Raw genomic sequence first — 16955 nt, 5'->3', positions numbered from 1 at the left:
AAGATAGGTAATATGTTTCTATAAAAACTGAAATTTTAAATCTGAGCTTTGTACCCCTATGGTCTGTAATATTCATGCAGTATATTAAATTTCCTTTAATACATCTGTACATCATCTCTTTGTTTATTATGGAACAGTTTCGTGAACTATGAGTAAAGGCAGTATGGTAAATTTTCACTTTCTTACTTGTTGAAAAAAAATTTAAAATTACAGTTGGGTATAAGTTTCTTAGAAGCCATTTTTTTAAAGTGAAGAAAATAATCGCTATACATTTAACATATATGTAAAAATAAGTTACATACATTTGTAACCTTTGTAAACATTTTCTAGCTAAATATTTGTAGAACATGCTGAATGTATACTAAAAATGTGATGTGATCCGAGACTTATTTACAAATATATGACCAATTTTTAGAAAAGCCCTTTAAGAACATTTTAATATGTAGCAGCATGCAGCAATAACATGTCACAGTTACTGTAGCATAAAAATATATTGTGACTTAACATGTTAAAATTTACTTATCCCCTATTCACAGATCCCCAACGGTCGGAGCCCCCGCGATCTCCAGGATGGGACCCCGGCGGTCTCAGTGAGGAGCGTGTGTCATCTACCGGTAGACGGCACGTGCTCCATTCATTTTTATAGCAGCGCCGATGATGCCTGAGTGCTGTGATTGGGTCTTTTCGGCACTCCCATAGAAATGAATGGAGCACGTGCTTCTCACTGAGCGCCGAATCCCGTCCCAGTAATCTCGTGGGGCCCCAGCGGTTGGGCACCCCCCCCCCCCCCTGCGCTCAGGTACTTATCCCTTATCCACAGGAAAGGGGATAAGTAGATTTTTGTCAGAAATCTCCTTTTAAAAGTGAAGCATGACAGAATATTCTATACAAACAGACACACAACATATTAACAGTTTATTTTGTAGATCAAAGCATATAAGAGCGCAGTTCTTAGATGGCACATATCCTGCAATGTCACTTCTGTTATCATTATAACCAATGTAACTTATTAATGAGTTTGACACAAGACTGCATATATTAATGAATATATTCCAGGTTTTGGTTCATAAAACCATTCTTTCTTTTTACATAGTTGCATTGTTGAAAACAAATGATACATGCACATCAAGTTCAAACTATTATCCTACAATGTTTTGCACATTCTCTCTCATTAGAGAAGACATGTAGCCACCCCAAAAGACTAGGATGTTACTGTCATGATACTACCTATAGCGGGCTATACCAACAGAGCGCTGATTTAATAGATCAATGTAATGCATATGTTTTATATTGATGTATATAAGAATTCAAATGATTGCTTATAAAAGGCCCAAAGGCCCAGTTTTGCCGAAACTATGAAAAAGTGGTACTGGTAAAAACTATAGCTTATGGTGCATGTGTGTGTGTCGGGGGTTGGATATGCCTTAGCTTGGCTGGGCAGCAGAGAGGCTGAACGATAGCAGCGCATATCGTTCTGTCCATTGGGGCCAATAACCTTAGGCAAAGCCATGAGGGGTGTACTTGGTCTGCAATAATGTTTAGGTGATAATTGACAAAATAATATGCCCAGTAATTTCAGTATCAAAGGTTTTGTAGTTAAGCATTTTTCACACTTCGTGCTGGCTTGCCTTCTTTCCATAATGTATCCTGGTCCATAGTAACAAATGCACATGCATCAAACCATTAACACAATTTAAAAGAAGCATAAATCATCAGACCAGTCCTCCTTTCTCTGGTCCAGTTGTAAGCAGAGGACACTCTGGCCATTCTGTGGCAATAAGCCAAATGCCAAGCAAGCTGCCGTGCTATCTGTGTTTTGAAGGCCATCTGGGGTTGTAGGGCTGGCAACACAAAAGAGAATTAATGCGACAGAGTTTAGTGTTTATCCCCCTTGATTTTGTTATTGTCCTGACTGAGTGACTGGTCAGTGAGTGCTTGTTCCCCTCCCCCATCTCATCGGACCTTTTATTTATGTCCTGGCCTTACCTCGCTCTGCCTCTTCTGTTCCTAGAGGCAAGTTTTCCTGCAGCCCCCCCAGTTATGTGACTATTATTATTCATATTGTTATGCAGAGTTATTTATTATATGAATTTCTGATACATTCTTTTATTCAGACACAGCTGGCAGTCTTTAAGATAATGGTGGTTTCAGGGGATGCTGCAAAGGTGGACTTGTCAGCACAGAGTCTGGCAGGTTGCATAGCTCCTTACGGCCAAGCAGTGATAATAAGTTATTTTTCCTCTAAGTGGTAAAAGTTTTGATAAATGTGTAAATAGCTGTGGCCAACTGCCTTCCATAAAAAATAAAAGAATTAAGTTTTATGATTTATTATTTTAGGATATGGGGCAATAACTTTTTTTTTTTTTAAGCAATTTGTGCTACTGTAGCTCTTCTGTTGGATCAGACCAAAAGAGTTAGCAGCTAGCCCTTTATCTGTGGAATCATGACACAACCCTTTTTTCTGTAAATCTGTAGTAAGAAAGGCAATTGCAAGGGTAATTTGTTCTATTTGTTTAAAAAAAAAATTACCCATGCTGTATATACAGTAATAATTAATGTATCACCTGCAGATCTACATTCACTGTCTATAGTCTGGTTTGTTTTTGTGATTGTTTCTACACTGGTAAAACGAAACACCCTTTTTTTCATTGGATCCCAGAATATGTCCACTCTCTCAGCACTGTAACCAATGCAATGTGGTTTATGCAACATATGAAAGATATGCATAATAATTATATTAATGCTTTGAGGTTCATGTCGCTGGAGAGAGCAGAAAAGGCCCGGAATGGTTTAGATAGACATCAGATTTTACTGAGAAAGAAGGCAAGATGGATCATGCGTTTAGATGCTATGGGTCCTTTAGGCCTAAATGATCGTAGTGGGTGTCGCGGCCCACACTCCAATGAGGCACCCTGGCCGGGAGTACTCTCTCTTGTCCCCTTCTGTCCCAGGCAGTGCTGCGGTTCGCATGCGAACCCTGGACTGCTGCTCACCTTCCGCGGCCTCCTCCGGCCGTTTCCCTCTGTCCATTGCGCTTGCGAGCCCCGCTCTGTTCTCCTCCTGCCCATTCCTGCTGGCACACATGTCCCTGCCTCCTAGGGCACATGCGCTGACTCTTCTAAATTTAAAGGGCCAGTGCACCAATAATTGGTGCTTAGGAGAAACAGTCCCTATTTAGTTCCGGCACTTCCTGCGGCTCACTGCTGGATCTTTGTGCCCTGGTAGCCAAGAGAAAGCTTGTATTAGTGTCTTGCCTTGTTGTATCTGGTCCCTTACTACGAATACTGAACTTGGTCCTGTTCCGCCTGCCTGCTAACAGTCAGCTATGTGACCTGACCTTGCTTCATTGACGCCTGTCCTGACCTCCTGCCTGTCCTGACTACGTCTGTGTCTCATCCTTCCTGTGCCATGTTATACCTCGGCTGCCTGTAGGGATGAGCCGTAGGGGTAGCCGCCTACCGCAGCAAGTCCATCACTCTTTGCGGTGGGCTCTGGTTAAAACAAGTTGCACCTTAGACACCACTCCCTGGTACGGTCCAAGCCATCTTCCTCAACAGGTCAGTGGATCCACCTAAGCACAGCCATTACAGTGAAATGAATGTGCTACTGTATAATACCTTTTTTCTTTTGCTTTTGAGGTATGTTTTATCCAGCACTAGTTTTCTATATAAGTTGTTTACATGTTACTATGACAACAAGATACTCAGGTGGCATTTTTACGTACCTTGAAAAGTGATGACGTGTGTCCCAATTAAAGTGCTTGGTTAGCATGAAATTGCACCATTGACCTCCCCCCCCCCCCCATATGTCCATTGCACTTTTTGTATTCCTGAATGGATTAATAAAAGAACTATGAAGCAAGCTACATTTGGTTGAGTGCACTCTTCACATTTCTTTGAGGTAGATTATATATACGGAAAAAAAATTTGTGAGCACCACCAGTCTCTACACTTTTATGTTGCTGTGCTAATTGGGACATCTGGTGTCTGGAATTTGGAGGTAGATCTTGGAAAGTGGTTGGAGTGCCAAGTTACTTCTCTGTAGTAGGATGTACAAGCCGACATCTCATAGTCAAGATATAAAAACATTTGCATCATATTCGTTCATAAAAATATAATATTAAATCAATGGCTTCTTAAAGGAAATCTGTCATTAGAATCACCCGCACTAAACCTGTTTACACACACAGATTAAAACGCTCCTTACCTGGTTAAAAATGGTTCAGCGGTTCTTAAGATATCTATATTTTTAGTTTTCTGTTATTCCCTGGCTTGGGACTCAGTGGGAGGTGTTATCATCTCGGACTCAGCCACACGTCATTCTAGCTGGGTGGAGCTGCCGTCCGGCTCATGAATATTCATGAAGTTATCCACACAAATATATCTATATATAACCTGCTTGTTCCTTCAGTTTGTTAAAAAACAACATATCCCGTCCTCATATCCCATCCTCTTATCCAGTCCTCCTATCTCAAGCTCATATCCCGTCCTCATATCCTAACCTCATATCCTGTACTCATATGCTGACCTCATATCTCATCCTCATATCCTGTCTTCATATCCTGACCTCATATCTTGTATTCATATGCTGTCCTCATATCCCGTTCTTATGTCCCATCCTCATATCCTGTCCTCAGGTGGGACTGATTTGTGATGAAGATATTGTAAGCTAAAAATAGAAGGGGATGTGGCTTTGTGGGACTGGGCGTGATTTGCAAGCCAGACAGATGCACAAAATGGGTAGATAATAAAAGGAGTGGGGCTAAAACAGTGGGCGTATCTTTGTGAGATGGGGTTTGGCTTGCAAGCCGGACTGACACATTCACCTGGAGATGCAGAGAGGAGCTTGTGGAGTAAGGTACTGGAAGTCCCATATACCTGCATGGGACTTGAAACAAAAAAACATCTTTTATATAAGGGTGTAGGTAATGGCTAATTTAATTATCATATATTTTTATTTGTCATATAAGTAATATTTGCACCAGGTATTATAGAAATATCTCCAGCTGTATGGAAGTTACGTGGGAACATACATTTCCCATAGATTTGCATGGGACTTTAAACAAAAACCCCCGACACTCAGAAATGCGGGGTAGTTAAGGGTTAAATTCACTATCCTATATTTTAAGTGGACATATAAGTAACATGTGACCAAGTATTATTGAAATATGTCCAGCCGTTTGGAAGTTATGCTGTAACATATATTTCCCATAGACTTGTATGGGACTATAAACAAAAACCTTGACCCTGGCAACTGGGGGTGAGTAAGGGTTAACCCCTTAAGGTCGCAGCCCTTTTTCACCTTAAGGACTGAGCCCTTTTCGCAATTCTGACCACCGTTGCTTTACAAATTAATAACTCGAAAACGCTTTTACCGAATATTCTGATTCTGAGATTGTTTTTTCGTGACATATTCTACTTTATTTTGGTGGTAAATTTCCGGCGTTACTTGCATCCTTTTTTGGTGAAAAATGCCAAAATTTAATGAAAAATTTGAAAATGTAGCATTTTTCTAAATTTGAAGCTCTCTACTTGTAAGGAAAATGGATATTCCCAATTAATTTTACTTTTATTCACAAATACAATATGTCCACTTTATGTTGGCATCATAAAATGGACATATTTTTGCTTTTAGAGGGCTTCAAAGTAGAGCAGCAATTTTCTAAAATGTCATAAAAATTGCAAAATCTGAAGAGACAGATGTTACAGAACTACAACTCCCAGCATGCCTGGGCAGTCTAGGCATGCGGAGAGTTGTAGTTTGGCAACATCTGGAGGGCTAGCGTTTGGGCACTACTGTAACAGTGGTCTCCAAACTGTGACCCTCCAGATGTTGCAAAACTACAACTCCCTGTCTGGGCATGCTGGGAGTTGCAGTTTGGCCTTCCTAGTGGTTGCCACAGTAAAGATCACTTTACTTTCACTTTCATTTCCCGGACCCCCCCCCAACGGGGTTTCTCTACCTGTGCCTGTCTCCAGCGACGATCAGGGGGTCCCCACGCATCTTCTCCTCCAGGTACCGGTCTACATCTTCTCCACACGTTCCCCACAACATTCAGGGGTGGGCAGAATGGAGGGTTCTGACCAATGGCAGGGGATAGGAGGAGATCGCAGCACTGTGACCTCGCTCCTAGCCCTCAGGATGATCGGGCTGTCACTGACAGCTCCGATCATCCCTATTTTCCAGGTGATCGGGTCACCAAAGACCCGATCAGCCCGGAATAGCAGAAAATCGCATGTCTGAATTGACATGCGATTTTCTACCATCACCGACATGGGGGGGGGTCTCAGGACCTCCCTGGGCGATGTGTCGGGATGCCTGCTAAATGATTTCAGCAGGCATCACGGTCCGGTCCCCAACCTGGCGGGAACCGGAATTCCCACGGGTGTATGCATACGCCCCACGTCCTGAAGAGGTTAAAGGGGTATTCCAGGCAAAACCTTTTTTTATATATATCAACTGGCTCTGGAAAGTTAAACAGATTTGTAAATTACTTCTATTAAAAAATCTTAATCCTTCCAATAGTTATTAGCTTCTGAAGTTTTCTGTCTAACTGCTCAATGATGATGTCACGTCCCGGGAGCTGTGCATGATGGGAGAATGTCCCCATAGGAACTGCACAGCTCCCGGGACGTGAGTCATCAGAGAGCAGTGAGACAGAAAACAACAACTCAACTTCAGAAGCTTATAACTATTGGAAGGATTAAGATTTTTAATAGAAGTAATTTACAAATCTGTTTAACTTTCCGGAGCCAGTTGATATATATAAAAAAAGTTTTGGCCTGGAATACCCCTTTAAATTATCTATCCTCTGTTTGTTGTTGACATACAAATTACATGTGTGCCAAGGTGCATGTTAATATCTTTAGCCGTTTGGACGTAATGCTGGAACATACACACACATACATTAAGTTTTATATATATATATATATATATATATATATATATATATATATATACACACAGATAGATTATACATGTATTGTACTAGTGTGTTTAATGTTCACATGTATATTAGAAATCATTACCTCATGTTATTATTGGATATTTTCCCTATTGCTTTTAACTCTTCTTTTATAATTCCATAAATTTCTATGCACATTTTTGTATGTTTATCTTTGCATATTTTTGAAGGTTCTTTAACTTGTCCAGGACACAGGGCGTCCTGGGACTTAAGGACCCAAGGTGTATCTGTACGCCCTGGAGGTTTCCATTCACCACCGGTAACAGAGCGGAGAACGGAATGGGATGTCTGCTGAAATCATTCAACAGACACCCCCTGCACCCACCTGAGACCCCCCATGTCGGCGATCACCAGACAATTCCGACCGGCGATTTGCGGTGATTCCGGGTCAATCGGGTCTCCTTTACCAGCAGGAGTGATGTGGCACTGGTGCCACCTCACGATCGTCCTGATTCGTCAGCTGTTACCGGGACTCAGGACTCCTGCTGGGGGTATCACTAATGGCACCGCTCTGCCCCTATTCTGAAGGGCGAGAGTGGGTGTCGGGAGTTGACACCAGCACCTGGGGCCCCTGATCCCTTGTGTCTGTGGCGGGATCGGGGCCCAGGACAAGCGGCAGAAGCGATGAGGAGCGCAGCAGCAGGAGGTAGCAACAACTCCCAGCATGCACAAAAGGACATGCTTAGAGTTGTTGTTATGCAACAGCAGAGGGCACAACCACAACTCCCAGCATGCCTTTTGGCTGTTCTATGAAAAAGTGTGCCTCCAGCTGTTGAATAACTACAACTCCCAGCATGCCCTTCGGCTGTCAGTGCATGCTGAGAGTTGTAGTTTTGCAACAGCTGAAGGCACACTGGTTGTGAAACACTGAGAGTTTGTCATCTAACTCAGTGTTTCTCAACCAGTGTGCCTCTAGCTGTTGCAAACTACAACTCCCAGCATGCACTGAAAGACCGTACATGCTGGAAGTTGTAGTTTTGCAACAGCCAGAGGCACATTGGTTGCAAAACACTGATTAGATAACAAACTCTCAGTGTTTCGCAACAAGTGTGCTTTCAGCTGTTGTACAAATACAACTCTCAGCATGCAGTGACAGCGGAAGGGTATGCTGGGAGTTGTAGTTATGCAACAGCTGGAGACACACTACTACAACTCCCAGCATGCCCTTTGACTGTCCATGCATGCTGGAAGTTGTAGTTTTGCAACAGCTGGAGGCACACTGGTTGCGAAACACATATAGAGAAAAATGTAAAATATGTAAAAATCAGATAAAAGCCGCAAAAATAGAGACAGAAAGTCTCATTGCCAAAGAGAGTAAAACTAACCCCAAAATCATGCGGAAGAAATTATAAACGGGGATCAGGAAAAAGCAAATATATTAAACAAATTCTTCTCCACTGTATTCACTGAGGAAAATGAAATGCCAGGTGAAATACAGCGAGATAAGGTAAACTCCCCAGTACAGGTCACCTGTCTAACCCAGGAAGAAGTACAGTGCCGCCTACAAAAAATCAAAATAGACAAATCGCCAGGTCCAGATGGCATTCACCCCCGTGTTCTAAAGGAATTAAATAGTGTAATAGACAGACCCCTATTTTTAATATTCATGGACTCTATAGTAACAGGGACTGTTCCCCAGGACTGGCGCATGGCAAATGTGGTGCCAATATTTAAAAAGAGGACAAAAGGTGACCCCGGGAATTATAGGTCTGTTAGTTTAACCTCTGTTGTATGTAAATTGTTTGAGGGTTTTCTAAGAGATGCTATTTTGGAATATCTTGATACAAATAAATGCATGACTCCATATCAGCATGGCTTTATGAGGGATCGGTCCTGTCAAACTAACCTGATCAGCTTTTATACATAAACGGTTGGTGCATAAAATGAGATGGATGGGGCGGGGGGAGAATGTGTGCAAGTGGGTAAGTAACTGGCTCAGTGATAGGAAACAGAGGGTGGTTATTAATGGTACTTATTCTGATTGGGTGACTGTAACTTGTGGGGTACCACAGGTGTCAGTATTGGGTCCTGTCCTATTTAATATATTCATTAATGACCTTGTAGAGGTGTTGAATAGTAAAGTAGTAATCTTTGCAGATGATACTAAACTCTGTAAAGCAGTAAACACAATAGAGGACAGGGCACTGTTACAAATGGATCTGGATAGGTTGGAGGCTTGGGCTGGAAAGTGGCAGATGAGGTTCAACACTGATAAATGTAAGGTAATGCACATGGGGAAGAAAAATCTGGCCTGGGATTATGTATTAAATGGGAGCACACTAGGGACGACTGACGTGGAAAAGGACTTGGGAGTTTTAGTTAACAGTAAATTTAGCTGTAGTGACCAGTGTCGGGCAGCTGCTGCCAAGGCAAATAAAATCATGGGGTGCATCAATAGGGGCATAGATGCCCACGACAAGGAAATCATTCTACCGCTGTACAAATCACTAGTCAGACCACACATAGAATACTGTGTACAGTACTGGGCACCAGTGTACAAGAAAGATACAATGGAGCTTGAGAGGGTTCAAAGACGGGCAACCAGTGTAATACGGGGAATGGGAGGACTACAGTACCCAGAAAGATTATCAGAATTAGGGTTATTTAGTTTAGAAAAAAGAAGGCTTAGGGGAGACCTAATAACTATGTATAAATATATCAGGGGACCGTACAGAGATCTTTCCCATGATCTATTTATACCCAGAACTGTATCTATAACAAGGGGGCATCCTCTCCGTTTAGAGGAAATAAGGTTTCTACACCAGCACAGACGGGGGTTCTTTACTGTAAGAGCATTGAGACTGTGGAATTCTCTCCCGGAGGAGGTGGTCATGGGGAACTCTGTAAAAGAATTTAAAAGGGGTCTGGATGCATTTTTGGAGAGTAAGAACATTGCTGGTTATGTATACTAGATTTATAGGGACAGAACGTTGTTCCAGGGATTTATTCTGACTGCCATATTTGGAGTCGGGAAGGAATTTCTAACCTCTAGTATGATGGTTGTTTGCCTTCCTCTGGATTAACTCAGTAGGGACTCATAAGGGATATAGGTTGAACGTGATGGACTCTGGTCTTTTTTCAACCTTATGAACTATGTTACTATAACTACAACTCCCAGCATGCACGGACAGCCAAAGGGCATGCTGGGAGTTGTAGTTTTGCCACAGCTGGAGGTCCCACCCCATGTGAATGTACAGGGTACATTCACACGGGCTGGGTTTACAGTGAGTTTCCCGCTACAAGTTTGAGATGTGGCAAATTTTACAATGCAGCTCAAACTCGCTGGGAACCCCCCGCCCATGTGAATGTACCCTAAAAACATTACACTACACTGCACAAAATAAAAAGTAAAACACTACATATACACTCCCTTACACAGTAACTTCTCGTAATTACTAAACGGAGCCTCCAGCTGTTGCAAAACAACAACTCCCAGTATTGCCGGATAGCCATTGACTGTCCAGGCATGCTGGGAGTTTTGCAACAGATGGTGGCACCCTGTTTGGGAAATACTGCCGTAGGGTATTTTTGGTATCGGAGGCAAGTGAAATGCTTGCATCCAGGTCCGTCCCTATGCAAATCCCTAATTTAGGCCTCAAATGTCAAATGCGCATGGAGCTCTCTCACTTCAGAGCCCTGTCGTATTTCAAGGCAACAGTTTAGGGCCACATATGGGGTATTTCCGTATTCGGGAGAAATGGCCTAACAAATTTAGTTTTTTTTTTCTCCTTTTACCCCTTACGAAAAGGTAAAGTGGGGGTCTACATCAGCATGTTAGTGTAAATAAATTACATTTTTACACTAACATGCTGGTGTTGCCCCATATTTTTCATTTTCACAAGAGGTAAAAGGAAAAAAGACCCCCAAAATTTTTAACGCAATTTCTTCAGAAATACCCCATTATTTGGACATAAAATGCTTTGTGGGCGCACAACAGGCCTCAGGAGTGAGAGAACGCCATGTACATTTGAGGGGATTTGCACAGGTGTGGCTGAGAGTTACAGCGGTTTTGACATAAACACAAAAAAAAAAAAAAAAAAGCACCCACATATGACCCCATTTTGGCAACTATACCTCTCATGGAATATAACATGGGGTGTATTGAGCCTTAACACCCAACAGATGTTTGATTTTTTTTAATTAAAGTGTGTAGTGAAAATAAAAAAAAAATGTTTTCACTAAAATACTTGTGTTACCCCATATTTTTCATTTTCACAAGCGGTAATAGGAAAAAAGCTCCGAAAATTTGTAACACCTTTTCTTCTGAATAAGGAAATACCCCATATCAGGATGTACAGTGCTCTGCGGCTGCACTACAGGGCTCAGAAGAGAAGGAGTGCCATTGGGCTTTTAGAGAGAGAATTTGGCTGGAATTGAATGCCACATGCGTTTACAAAGCCCCCATGGCCCAGAACAGTGGACCCCCCCACATGTAACCCCATTTTGGAAACTACACCCCTCACAGAATGTAACAAGGGGTGCAGTGAGCATTTACACCCCACAGGTGTCAGTGCCAGTGGGGTGTCAATGCTCACTGCAACCCTTATTACATTCTGTGAAGGGTGTAGTTTTCGAAACATGTGGTGGCACGGGGGCTTTGTAAATGCACATGGCCCCTGACTTCCATTCCAACCAAATTCTCTCTCCAAAAGCTCAATGGCTCTTCTTCTCTACTGTGCTCTGTAATGCACCCGCAGAGCACTTTACATTCACATATGGGGTATTTCCATACTCATAAGAAATGGGGTTACAATTTTTGGGGGCCTTTTTCTCTTATTATCTCTTTTGAAAAGAAAAATGTGGGGTTATCCCAGCATTTTAGTGAGAAAAATCAATGTTTTCATTTTCACGTAAATTTTAGCAAACATTTGTTAAACACCTGTGGGGTGTAAAGGGGTGTTGTTTCCCAAATAATATACCATGTGTGTTTTTTTTTTTTGCGGTTCTGGCCAAAGCAAACCATGTGAAGAACAGCGTGACACTGCTGTGCCCTGCACACATGGTATGCTGTAGGGGCACTGAGACTTGTCCGTACAGTGGAGGCGTGCAGGCTGAGGGCACGATTGAGGATGAGGAGGTGGAGTCGCACACTGTCACTGGACCAATGACCTGAGAGCGTGGAGGCAGAAACGGGGTGACCTGTCCCAGTTGATGCTGTGGCTGAGCAGGAACCACATTCACTCAGTGGGCAGTAAAGGACATGTATTGTCCCTGACTGCAGTTATAGCTCCGTGCACTTTGGTACACACCGACAGGCTTAAGGACTAGCCCACCTTCTGTTCAACAAAATTGTGCAGGGCTGGTACTGCCTTCTTCGTAAAGAAATGACGGCTTGGGACTCTCCACCTTGGCTCGACACAAGCCATCAGTTCTCTGAAAGGTGCAGAGTCCACCACTTGAAAAGGGAGGGACTGCAGCACTAGCAACCTGGACAGGAGCACATTCAGCTTCTGCGCCATTGGAATAGTGGCCGCATATTGTTGTCTCTTGGACATGGCTTCGCCGATGCATTGCTGGCCGAATGACTGACCCGAAGATGGGTATAACATACAGCTCCCTTTGGCTGAGGTGGTGAAGCCTTGGCTCGGCAAAACAGGGATCGGCATGCCAGTGGGTGATGCAGCAGGATGGACCACCACATCGGATCCACAGTTCTCTCAGGCCATTTTATGGTGACACAGCATATGTTGATGCAAGGCCGTGGTGCTAACATTGGGACCCTGGCCACGCTTCACCTTCTGCCGACACATCTTGCATGTGGCTATGTTAACATCCTCCGGATGCTTGATGAAAAACTGCCACACCGCCGAGAGCTGATTTTCCCACCAACAGTCCGCACTGATTAACTGCTACTGCCCCTACTCCAGGATCCACTGTTTCACCACCTCCTGGGGAGTTAGGCTGCCGCAAAGCAGGTGGTCTGCCCCGGGCACGTATGGCTCCAGACTTTCCACTTCTGCCACCATGCTGACTGCCAACCATGCTACCAACTTGCTGGCTCAGCTGCTGCCTCATGGGCATCCTGCATCCCTCTTCTCCTGATGATGATGAAGCCCCTTCTGCACCCGTCTCCCAAGTGCAATCGGCTTCATCATCATCGAGTTGTGTCTGCATGTCACTGATGTCCTCAGGTTCCTCAACAGTGCCTGCTTCAGAAGCTTGAATGCTTGCAATACCACCTCCCACCACACTCTCCTCATCACTACTTGCCCGCCTAGCAGAGGAAGTGGCGGATGTCTCCTCCACTTCTTGGCTGGGCAGTACCTGCTGACTGTCCTCTAGATCGTCCTCACTAAATAGTTGAGCTGAACCCACAGCATAAGATACTTCTGTGGGGGAGGGAACAGCATAGGACAGAGGCAACGGGAGGACAGGGACTGCTCACGGGCCATGCCAACTGGGGGTTGTGTCTGAGGAACCCACCGACTGTTGACTGGGGGTGTCAGATGTCACTTGTGATGAAGTGGATGAGCGTGTTAACCAATCGATGACGGCAGATGGGTTTCCAGTCGACACACGACCAATAGCTGATACCTGGAGCTCAGGCCTCTCGCTGCAACTCCTGCTGCCACTCACCCCTACTCTGCTGCAACCTCTGCCTGATGAATTTAGGCCTCTGCGACTCCTCTGTGCACATCCTGGCACTTCTCTGCCTGACATACTTAGTGCGGGGAGGACAATGCCAGTACGCAAAAAACTGTATTTGTGTACAACACCAGCCGATGTGTACTTTTGGCAGTATCTAGGCCCTTAAGACTTTAACAGGAACAAAATAGTACACCTCTTAGATGTACATATGTGGTATGCACTTATGCGGGGAGGACAATGCGCTCCAGTATGCTTAAAACAGTATTTGTGTACAACACCAACTGGTGTGTACTTTTGGCTGGCTTTTCACAGTATCTAGGCCCTTAAGACTTTAACAGGAACAAAATAGTACACCACTTAGATGTACGTATGTGGTATGCACTTATGAGGGGAGGACAATGCGCTCCAGTACGTTTAAAACAGTATTTGTGAACAACAGCAGCAGTACACACCAGTGCTGCAGCACACAGTCACTGTGTACTACACCCAAAATTGCACTCTCTCTCTCTCTCAATCTCACTCCCTTCCCTGTCAGTGCTTCTAGGCAGGATTTGGGTTTGAGGTGAATCACTGCTGATTAGAGTCGCTCATCCCTAGAAATAATGGGCTTGCTCCTTAAAAGGGGTTAAATAGGGGTGAATCTTGACTCATTACTAGAGATGTCGCGAATTGTTCGCCGGCAAACAGTTCCCGGCGAATTTAGCATGTTCTCGTTCGCATCGCCGGGGGAACATATGTGAAGTTCGATTCGCCCCCTATACTTTAACATTGCGGTAAACTATTTCAAAGGGCTGAAAGATATCAGTCCGTGTGTTTTGCAACAGCTGGAGGCACCCTGGTTGGGGACCACTGCTTAAAAGGGGAACTCCGCTGGCAAGCTTTTTTTATTTAAAGCAACTAACTACTACAGTATTCAAAGGGCTGAAAGATATCAGTCCGTGTGTTTTGCAACAACTGGAGGCACCATGGTTGGGGACCACTGCTTAAAAGGGGAACTCCGCTTGCAAGCTTTTTTTCTTTAAAGCAACTAACTACTCCAGTATTCAAAGGGCTGAAATATATCAGTCTGTGTGTTTTGCAACAGCTGGAGGCACCCTGGTTGGGGACCACTGCTTAAAAGGGGAACTCCGCTGGCAAGCTTTTTTGCTCATTGTCACACTAGTGCAAATCATATTTGGTGAGACAGTTGTGCAAATAAAAACATTTGCACAACTGTCACAAATTTTCCAGCCGGGTGTACATGCCTAATCTTCTGACCTCTGCTGCTGCACTTTTTCTGGTGTTGCAATTTTTCTGGCCGCTGCTACAGCTGCGGCTGCGACAATACCAAATTTTTCATCCATGTGTACATGCCTAATTTTTCGGGCCTCTGCTGCTGCACTTTTTCTGGTGCTGCAATTTTTCTGGCTGCTGCTACAGCTGCGGCTGCAACAATACCCAATATTTCATCCATGTGTACATGCCTAATTTTTCTGGCCTCTGCTGATGCACTTGTTATGGTGCTGCAATTTTTCTGGCCACTGCTACAGCTGCGGCTGCGACAATATCCAATTTTTCATCCATGTGTACATGCCTAATTTTTCTGGTACTCTCTGCTGACATCTCTGTCCATTTTAGCAACCGTGGATATGAGACATATGCTAAGGGTAGCATGGTGGCTCAGAGGTTAGCACTGCTGGGGTTCAAATACCACTATGTGCTGCCTCAAGGGGGCCTCTAACTATGTGCTGCCTAATATGGGGGACTCTTATATGCTGCCTAAAGGTGAACTCTAACAATGTGCTGCCTAACATGGGGGAATCTATGTGCTGCCTAAAGGGAGGATCTAACTATGTGGGGGCTAAAGCACATTATTCCAAACCATTTAGGAATGTTAGGTGATTTATGGATTAAAACCAGACTGCATCAACTATATAATTTTCCATGGGAGTTTTGCCATGGATCCCACTCCGGCACGCCACAGTCCAGGAGTTAGTCCCCTTGAAACAACTTTTAAATCACTATTGTGGCCAGAAAGAGTCCCTGTGGGTTTTAAAATTCACCTGCCCATTGAAGTCAATGGCGGTTCGCGAACTTTTGTGGAAGTTCGCGTTCGCGAACCGAAAATTTTATGTTTGCGACATCACTACTAATTACTTAATTTCCTTGCTATTTTTTAAACCACCTGGGTGTTTGTATAGGTAGCCAAGATTAAAAGACTGTGAGTTAACCGTCGAAATGCATTGGTGTTTACATAGAGGGAGTCCGTCAAGTCTTTTATTTCATGTAAATAAAGACGTATTGACCCTGATTTACTAAGAGCGGAGTGCAGTTTTCTTTGTTGGTTTTGTTTCCCGACAGGTATTTTTCTACAGTTTTTACTAATGTTTCCCTACGTTTTGCACTTTTCCATATGTTTTGCTTTTTTTACAACTGCTCTAAACTGTGGGGGTTTCCAGAGCTCAAATCCACCACATTTTCTGTGAAAACATTAGTAAATATGTTGGGACATGCCCTATTTTCGGTGGCCACGCCCCCATTCCCTGGCAGCTGTGCCCCCTTTTCGGGATTTCTAAGTAAAAATGGAGAGTTGATTTTTATTTTTTATTTTTGACTCAAATTCTGGCGCAGACACAATTTGCAGCACAATGCAACACATTTTGACACACAACCCGACAAAAAAGGTCAGGTTTACAATAATAAAGCAGGGCCATATTGAGTGGTTTTGTTCCTGGATTTAAATTTTCCTTCTCGCTCATATTGTGTGGTCTTTATCTAGGAGATGAGGAACTGCTGACAAAGTGATGAACCAAAATCATGGCGCACTGGACCAGATGAAGAAGAAAAGGAAAGACTAAAGTGCAGTTGTCGCCTATGAATCACTAATATCATTGTGCATTCTGCCTTTGTACAATCAGTGCTGTAGTCATTGGTAAGTTCTGTTGTGATGATAAGTACAACAACCCAGCATACCCATACCTCTTTAGTGCTTAATTCTTACTTGTCAAGTGATATTTTTGATTATTACAGAAGAATTTTTTTTTTATAAAGTGTCATACCAGGTGCATCTGTCACATCAAGCAATGAACCTTTAATTAAACATTTGAATCTCTCCTCTGTTGCATACATTAACCATGCTGGGAACACATGTAAACATATTCCTAGACATAAATTAGAGGCCAAAAGAGTATCATTATGTTATGTCTTTAGGTTTAATTTTATTAAATGTAACTTAATTAATTTCATACAGTGGCATCCATTACCATAGATATCCATTGTTAAATTAAACAAAAATACATCAGAAATATCTAGATACATCTTATGTATTTTTTTTAATTTATTTAACAATGGATATTTATGGTGATGAATCCCACTATGAAATCCACTAAATTACATTTAATGTATACATCTGGAGCTTTTCCAA

The 16955-nt window shown here is 43.2% G+C and overlaps 1 protein-coding gene across 2 annotated transcripts in view; it reads right to left on the bottom strand.

Annotated features, from left to right (window-relative positions):
- Positions 1-16955, bottom strand: part of PRELP (proline and arginine rich end leucine rich repeat protein) — a 96604-nt gene that overhangs the window by 55056 nt on the left and 24593 nt on the right. Inside the window, exon 1 of one of the 2 annotated variants that reach the window (XM_056557827.1) lies at positions 5963-6073. The exons of the other annotated variant lie outside the window; for it this stretch is intronic. The gene's annotated coding sequence lies outside the window, so the exon portion shown is untranslated. Of the gene's footprint in view, positions 1-5962; positions 6074-16955 lie in introns of those variants that run through there. 2 annotated transcript variants of the gene reach the window in all.

Source organism: Hyla sarda, chromosome 2, assembly GCF_029499605.1.
Source record: "Hyla sarda isolate aHylSar1 chromosome 2, aHylSar1.hap1, whole genome shotgun sequence".
NCBI classification, from domain to species: Eukaryota; Metazoa; Chordata; class Amphibia; order Anura; family Hylidae; genus Hyla; species Hyla sarda.
The sequence above is the reverse complement of the archived record's forward strand: the minus strand, read 5'-3'. Positions and strand labels throughout refer to the sequence as shown.